Genomic DNA, 8,268 nt, shown 5'->3' with positions numbered 1-8,268 from the left:
AAATTAAGCATTAAGCATTTCAAGGGCTCCTAAAAGTATCATGGGCTGTTGGCACTACTGTGCCTTAATGTATATGTCAGCCCAGCCTAATATATGTCCTCCTAATAAAAATTGATGGAGACAGGATAAGATAATTGACTGTCCCAAGTTTAATCAATCAAGAAATATAATAAATCTCTATAAAATATCACCAGATATTCTTGCCTAAATGTTTGTGTCACAAGACTTATTTATCATCAGTTGTCATTATTTGCTTCCAGAGCTTCTTAATGATATTTTTCACTTCTTTATTTTTGAGGGTGTAGATTAAAGGGTTCAACATAGGTGTAAATAGGGTGCAAAACACAGTCACAGCTTTGTCAGTGGGGAAGGAGGTTAGAGGTCTTAGATACAGGTATGAACAAGGGACAAAGAATAAGATGACAATGAAGATATGAGAGGCACAACTAGACAGAGCTTTGCGATGCCCTTCAGAGCTATGAGTCCTCAGGGAGCACAGGATGATGACATAGAAGCAACCAGCATGGAAAAAATGAGGAAACACAGTGACCCACTGTTGGCAGCAATCAGAGGCCCCAAGGTGTGAGTGTCTGTGCAGGCCAGCTACAGAAGAGGCACTAAATCACACATAAAGTGGTTGATGACATTGGGACCACAGAATGGTAACTGGGCTATGAACAAAGTCTGGATCCCTCCCATGCACAAATCCCAGAATCCCAGCCACCACCATCAGGAATCCACACATAGGTTGGCTCTTGATGGTTGCATAGTGCAAGGGCTTACAGATGGCCACATAGCGGTTGTAGGCCATGACACTTAATAAGATGATCTCAGCTGCCACAAAGAAATGTTCTGTGGAGGAGGTGGAGCCAAGATGGCCCAATAGGAAGAGCTCCAGTCTACAGCTCCCAGCGTGAGTGACGCAGAAGATGGGTGATTTCTGCATTTTCATCTGAGGTACTGGGTTCATCTCACTAGGGAGTGCCAGACAGTGGGTGCAGGACAGTGGGTGCAGCACAGCATGCAAGAGCCGAAGCAGGGCGAGGTGTTGCCTCACTCGGGAAGTACAAGGGGTCAGGGAGTTCCCTTTCCTAGTCAAAGAAAGGGGTGACAGATGGCACCTGGAAAATTGTGTCACTCCCACCCTAATACTGTGCTTTTCCAATGGGCTTAAAAAATGGCACACTAGGAGATTATATCCCGCACCTGGCTTGGAGGGTCCTACACCCATGGAGTCTTGCTGATTGCTAGCACAGCAGTCTGAGATCAAACCGCAAGGTGGCAGTGAGGCTGGGGGAGGGGCGCCTGCCATTGCCCAGGCTTCATTAGGTAAGCAAAGCAGCCAGGAAGCTTGAACTGGGTGGAACCCACCACAGCTCAGAGAGGCCTGCCTGCCTGTGTAGGCTCCTCCTCTGTGAGCAGGACACAGACAAACAAAAAGAAAAACAAAAAGACCTCTGCAGACTTAAACGTCCCTGTCTGACAGCTTTGAAGAGAGTAGTGTTTCTCCCAGCACACAGCTGGTGATCTGAGAATGGGCAGACTGCCTCCTCAAGTGGGTCCCGGAAACCCAAGCAGCCTAATTGGGAGGCATCCCCCAGTAGGGGCAGACTGACACCTCACATGGCCGGGTACTCCTCTGAGACACAACTTCCAGAGGAACGATCTGGCAGCAGCATTTGTGGTTCACCAATATCCACTGTTCTACAGATGCCACTGTTCTGCAGCCACTGCTGCTGATACCCAGGCAAACAGGGTCTGGAGTGGACCTCTAGCAAACTCCAACAGACCTGCAGCTGAGGGTCCTCTCTGTTAGAAGGAAAACTAACAAACAGAAAGGACATCCACACCAAAAACCCATCTGTACATCACCATCATCAAAGACCAAAGGCAGATAAAACCACAAAGATGGGGAAAAAACAGAGCAGAAAAACTGGAAACTCTAAAAGCAGAGCACCTCTCCTCCTCCAAATGAATGCAGCTCCTCACCAGCAATGGAACAAAGCTGGATGGAGAATGACTTTGACAAGTTGAGAGAATAAGCCTTCAGATGATCAAACTACTCTGAGCTACAGAAGGAAATTCAAACTAATGGTAAAGAAGTTAAAAACTTTGAAAAAATATTAGATGAATGGATACCTAGAAGAACAAATGCAGAGAAGTCCTTAAAGGAGCTGATGGAGCTGAAAGCCAAGGCTTGAGAACTACATGAAGAATGCAGACGCCTAAGGAGCTGATGCAATGAACTGGAAGAAAGGGTATCAGTGATGGAAGATGAAATGAATGAAATGAAGTGAGAAGGGAAGTTTAGAGAAAAAAGAATAAAAGAAATGAACAAAGCCTCCAAGAAATATGGGACTATGTGAAAAGACCAAATCTACATCTGATTGGTGTACCTGAAAGTGACAGGGAGAATGGAAACAAGTTGGAAAACACTGTGCAGGATATTATCCAGGTTAACTTCTCCAATCTAACAAGGCAGGCCAACATTCAGATTCAGGAAATACAGAGAATGCCACAAAGATACTCCTCGAGAAGAGCAACTCCAAGACACATAATTGTCAGATTCACCAAAGTTGAAATGAAGGAAAATTGTTAAGGGCAGCCAGAGAGAAAGGCCGGGTTACCCACAAAGGGAAGCCCATCAGACTAACAGCAGATCTCTTGGCAGAAACTCTACAAGCCAGAAGAGAGTGGGGGCCAATATTCAACATTCTTAGAGAAAAGAATTTTCAACCCAGAATTTCATATCCAGCCAAACTAAGCTTCATAAGTGTAGGAGAAATAAAATCCTTTACAGACAAGCGAATGCTGAGAGCTGTTGTCACCACCAGGCATGCCCGAAAACAGCTCCTGAAGGAAGCACTAAACATGGAAAGGAACAATCGGTATCAGCCGCTGCAAAAACATGCCAAATTGTGAAGACCCTCAAGGCCAGGAAGAAACTACATCAACTAATGAGCAAAATAACCAGCTAAGATCATAAAGACAGGACCAAATTCACATATAACAATATTAACTTTAAATGTAAATGGGCTAAATGACCCAATTAAAAGACGCAGACTGGCAAATTAGATAAAGAGTCAAGACCCATCAGTGTGCTGTATTCAGGAAACCGATCTCACATGCAGAGACACACATAGGCTCAAAATAAAGGGATGGAGGAAGATCTACCAAGCAAATGGAAAACAAAAAAAAGGCAGGGGTTGCAATCCTAGTCTCTGATAAAACAGACTTTAAACCACAAAGATCAAAAGAGACAAAGAAGACCATTATATAATGGTAAAGGGATCAATTCAACAAGAAGAGCTAACTATCCTAAATATATATGCACCCAATACAGGAGCACCCAGATTCATAAAGCAAGTTCTTAGTGACCTACAAAGGGACTTAGACTCCCACACAATAACAATGAGTGAATTTAACACCCCACTGTCAACATTAGACAGATCATTGAGACAGAAAGTTAAAAAGGATACCCAGGAATTGAATTCAGCTCTGCACCAAGTGGACCTAATAGACATCTGCAGAACTCTCCACTACAAATCAACAGAATATACATTTTTTTCAGCACCACACTACACCTATTCCAAAATTGACCACATAGTTGGAAGTAAAGCACTTCTCAGCAAATGAAAAAGAACAGAAATTATAACAAACTGTCTCTCAGCCTACAGTGCAATCAAAATAGAACTCAGGATTAAGAAACTCACCCAAAACCGCTCAACTACATGGAAACTGAACAACCTGCTCCTGAATGACTACTGGGTACATAATGAAATGAAGGCAGAAATAAAGATGTTCTTTGAAACCAATGAGAACAAAGACACAACATACCAGAATCTGTGGGACACATTCAAAGCAGTGTGTAGAGGGAAATTTATAGCACTAAATGCCCACAAGAGAAAGCAGGAAAGATCCAAAATTGACACCCTAACATCACAATTAAAAGAACTAGAAAAGCAAGAGCGAGCACATTCAAAAGCTAGCAGAAGGCAAGAAATAACTAAAATCAGAGCAGAACTGAAGGAAATAGAGACACAAAAAACCCTTCAAAAAATCAATGAATCCAGGAGCTGGTTTTTTGAAAAGATCAACAAAATTGATAGACCACTAGCAAGACTAATAAAGAAGAAAAGAGAGAAGAATCAAATAGACGAAATAAAAAATGATAAAGGGAATATCACCACCAATCCCACAGAAATACAAACTACCATCAGAGAATACTACAAACACCTCTACACAAATAAACTAGAAAATCTAGAAGAAATGGATAAATTCCTCAACAGATACACCCCCCCAAGACTAAACCAGGAAGACTTTGAATCTCTGAATAGACCAAAAACAGGCTCTGAAATTGTGGCAATAATCAATAGCTTACCTACCAAAAAAAGTCCAGGACTAGAAGGATTCACAGCTGAATTCTACCAGAGGTACAAAGAGGAGCTGGTACCATTCCTTCTGAAACTATTCCAATCAATAGAAAAAGAGGGAATCCTCCCTAACTCATTTTATGAGGCCAGCATCATCCTGATACCAAAGCCTGGCAGAGACACAACCAAAAAAGAGAATTTTAGACCAATATCCTTGATGAACATAGATGCAAAAATCCTCAGTATAATACTGGCAAACCCAATCCGGCAGCACATCAAAAAGCTTATCCACCATGATCAAGTGGGCTTTATCCCTGGGATGCAAGCCTGGTTCAATGTATGTAAATCAATAAATGTAATCCAGCATACAAACAGAACCAAAGACAAAAACCACATGATTATCTCAATAGATGCAGAAAAGGCCTTTGACAAAATTCAACAACGCTTCATGCTAAAAACTCTCAATAAATTAGGTATTGATGGGATGTATCTCAAAATAATAAGAGCTGTGTATGACAAACCTACAGCAAACATCACACTGAATGGGCAAAAACTGGAAGCATTCCCTTTGAAAACTGTCACAAGACAGGGATGCCCTCTCTCACCACTCCTATTCAACATAGTGTTGGAAGTCCTGGACAGGGCAATTAGGCAGGAGAAGGAAATAAAGGGTATTCAGTTAGGAAAAGAGGAAGTCAAATTGTCCCTGTTTGCAGACGACATGATTGTATATCTAGAAAACCCCTTTGTCTCAGCCCCAAATCTCCTTAAGCTGATAAGCAACTTCAGCAAAGACTCGAGATATAAAATCAATGTACAAAAATCACAAGCATTCTTATACACCGATAATAGACAAACAGAGACCCAAATCATGAGTGAACTCCCGTTCAAAAATGCTTCAAAGAGAATAAAATATCCAGGAATCCAACTTACAAGGGATGTGAAGGACCTCCTCAAGGAGAACTACAAACCACTGCTCAATGAAATAAAAGAGGATACAAACAAATGGAAGAACATTCCATGCTCATGGGTAGGAAGAAACAATATCATGAAAATGGCCATACTGCCCAAGGTAATTTGTAGATTCAATACCATCCCCATCAAGCTACCAATGACTTTCTTCACAGAATTGGAAGAAACTACTTTAAAGTTCACATGGAACCCAAAAAGAGCCTGCATCACCAAGTCAATCCTAAGCCAAAAGAACAAAGCTGGAGGCATCACACTACCTGACTTCAAACTATACTACAAGGCTACAGTAACCAAAGCAGCATGGTACCGGTACCAAAACAGAGATATAGATCAATGGAACAGAACAGAGCCCTCAGAAATAATGTCACATATCTACCACAATCTGGTCTTTGAGAAACCTGAGAAAAACAAGAAATGCGGAAAGGATTCCCTATTTAATAAATGGTGCTGGGAAAACTGGCTAGCCATATATAGAAAGCTGAAACTGGATCCCTTCCTTACACCTTATACAAAAATTAATTCAAGATGGATTAAACACTTACATGTTAGACCTAAAACCATCAAAACCCTAGAAGAAAACCTAGGCAATACCATTCAGGACATAGGCATGTGCAAGGACTTCATGTCTAAAATACCAAAAACAATGGCAACAAAAACCAAAATTGACAAATGGGATCTAATTAAACTAGAGAGCTTCTGCACAGCAAAAGAAACTACCATCAGAGTGAACAGGCTACCTACAGAATGGGAGAAAATTTTCACAACCTACTCATCTGACAAAGGGCTAATATCCAGAATCTACAATGACATAAAATAAATTTACAAGAAAAAAACAAACAACCCCATCAGAAAGTGGGCAAAGGATATGAACAGACACTTCTCAAGGGAAGACATTTATGTAGCTGAAAAACACATGAAAAAATACTCGTCATCATTGGCCATCAGAGAAATACAAATCAAAACCACAATGAGATAGCATCTCACACCAGTTGGAATCGTGATCATTAAAAAGTCAGGAAACAACAGGTGCTGGAGAGGATGTGGAGAAATAGGAACACTTTTACACTGTTGGTGGGACTGTAAACTAGTTCAACCATTGTGGAAATCAGTGTGGTGATTCCTTAGGGATCTAGAACTAGAAATACCATTTGACCCAGCCATCCCATTACTGGGTATATACCCAAAGGATTATAAAAGTCAAGGTGGTATAAAGACACATGCACATGTATGTTTATTGTGGTGCTATTCACAATAGCAAAGACTTGGAACCAACCCAAATGTCCAAGAACGATAGACTGGATTAAGAAAATGTGGCACATATACACCATGGAGTACTATGCAGCCATAAAAAGGATGAGTTCATGTCCTTTGTAGGGATGTGAATGAAACTGGAAACGGTCATTCTCAGCGAACTATCACAGGGACAAAATACCAAACACTGCATGTTCTCACTCATAGGTGGGAATTGAACAATGAGAACACATGGACGCAAGAAGGGGAACATCACACACTGGGACCTGTTGTGGGGTGGGGGGAGTGGGGAGAGGGGAGGGATAGCATTTGGAGATATACCTAATGTTAAATGATGAGTTAATGGGTGCAGCACACCAACATGGCACATGCATACATATGTCACAAACCTGTACGTTGTGCACATGTACCCTAAAACTTAAAGTATAATAGTGATAATAAAAAAGAAATGTTCTGTGAAGAGCTGAGTCATGCAGCCATTGAAGGATATGGTGTTCTTTTCAGAGATCAAGTCAAAGATCATTTTACGGGCTATGGAAGAAGAGTAGAAAATATCTATAATGGACAAATAGGACAGAAAAAAGTACATGGGGGAACCCAGGGCTGGCCTGATGAAGATGATGACTGAGATGGGCAGGTTACCTGCCAATGTGATCAATTAGGTGATTAAAAACATAACAAACAAGAATTTCTGCAGTTCTGGATTGTGAGTGAGGCCCAGCAGTATGAATTCTGTTACATTGTTCATCTGTTTCAGAGATTTAGCTCAGGTGGTGTGTGTATGGCCCATCTGAAAAAAAATGGTATTTGTGAATGATGACATCTTAAATTCAATACTAAAATATTTCATCACATCTGTAGTCCTGGTTTTTGGGGGTGATGGAGCTACATTGCCACTCACCTCTGCTGTTTTGCAGAGTTGCAAAGAAGAACAGAAGAGTAGATTTCTCCTATTTCATATATTAATGAAATAATGATAATATCTTACAAGTACTACAAGAAAACAATATCTTGTTATAAATGTTGACTTCCAAACTTCCTTTCTGGCTCTAAAATTTCACATATGGCTTTCTTTCATTTTGGGGGGGGACAAATCTTATCAATAACAATTGTTTTGAAATTATATTTTCTGTTGTTATGGTTATTTGTAGGTATATGAACCCAGTATGCGTATTAGATACACATACTCTATCTAATTCGATGCATATTCGATACTAAAGTACAAAGCCTTACTAATTCTAAGCCAGCTATGTTCTGTGATCCATTGTCCTTTTCTATCATATAAATGCACATGTACACAGATTGAGATATTTTTCTTTCGGAATGCCGAAATATCTGCAAATGGAGATATTTTTCTTTCGGAATGCCGGGTAACTATCACAATAACAGCTCATTGAGGATAATTCATTCAACACCCCAGAATGTTGCATCTATCTCTAAATGACTCTTTTTTCATGCTCACTCTTTCTACATCTTTAATTGTGGCTATATAAGTGGTGCAAAGTTATAAAATTTAATGGTATTTCATAGATACATTTTCCTCACAGTTGGACTTTTATCACATGTAGAATTATACACTGGATTAGATATATTTCCCCACTCACATCTTACAAATGAAATTAAATGAGTCATGATGTTTTCCCTCAGTTTTCTATTGGCAAAGTAGAAATGT

The 8,268-nt window shown here is 40.4% G+C and overlaps 1 pseudogene; it reads right to left on the bottom strand.

The window, feature by feature from the left end:
* Positions 1-226: 226 nt before the first annotated feature.
* LOC112135408 (olfactory receptor 4C45-like) lies at positions 227-7,344 on the bottom strand (annotated as a pseudogene).
* Between the last annotated feature and the right edge of the window lie 924 nt (positions 7,345-8,268).

Source organism: Pongo abelii, chromosome 9 (assembly GCF_028885655.2).
Source record: "Pongo abelii isolate AG06213 chromosome 9, NHGRI_mPonAbe1-v2.0_pri, whole genome shotgun sequence".
NCBI lineage: Eukaryota > Metazoa > Chordata > Mammalia > Primates > Hominidae > Pongo > Pongo abelii.
This window is presented reverse-complemented; position numbering and strand designations above follow the sequence as displayed.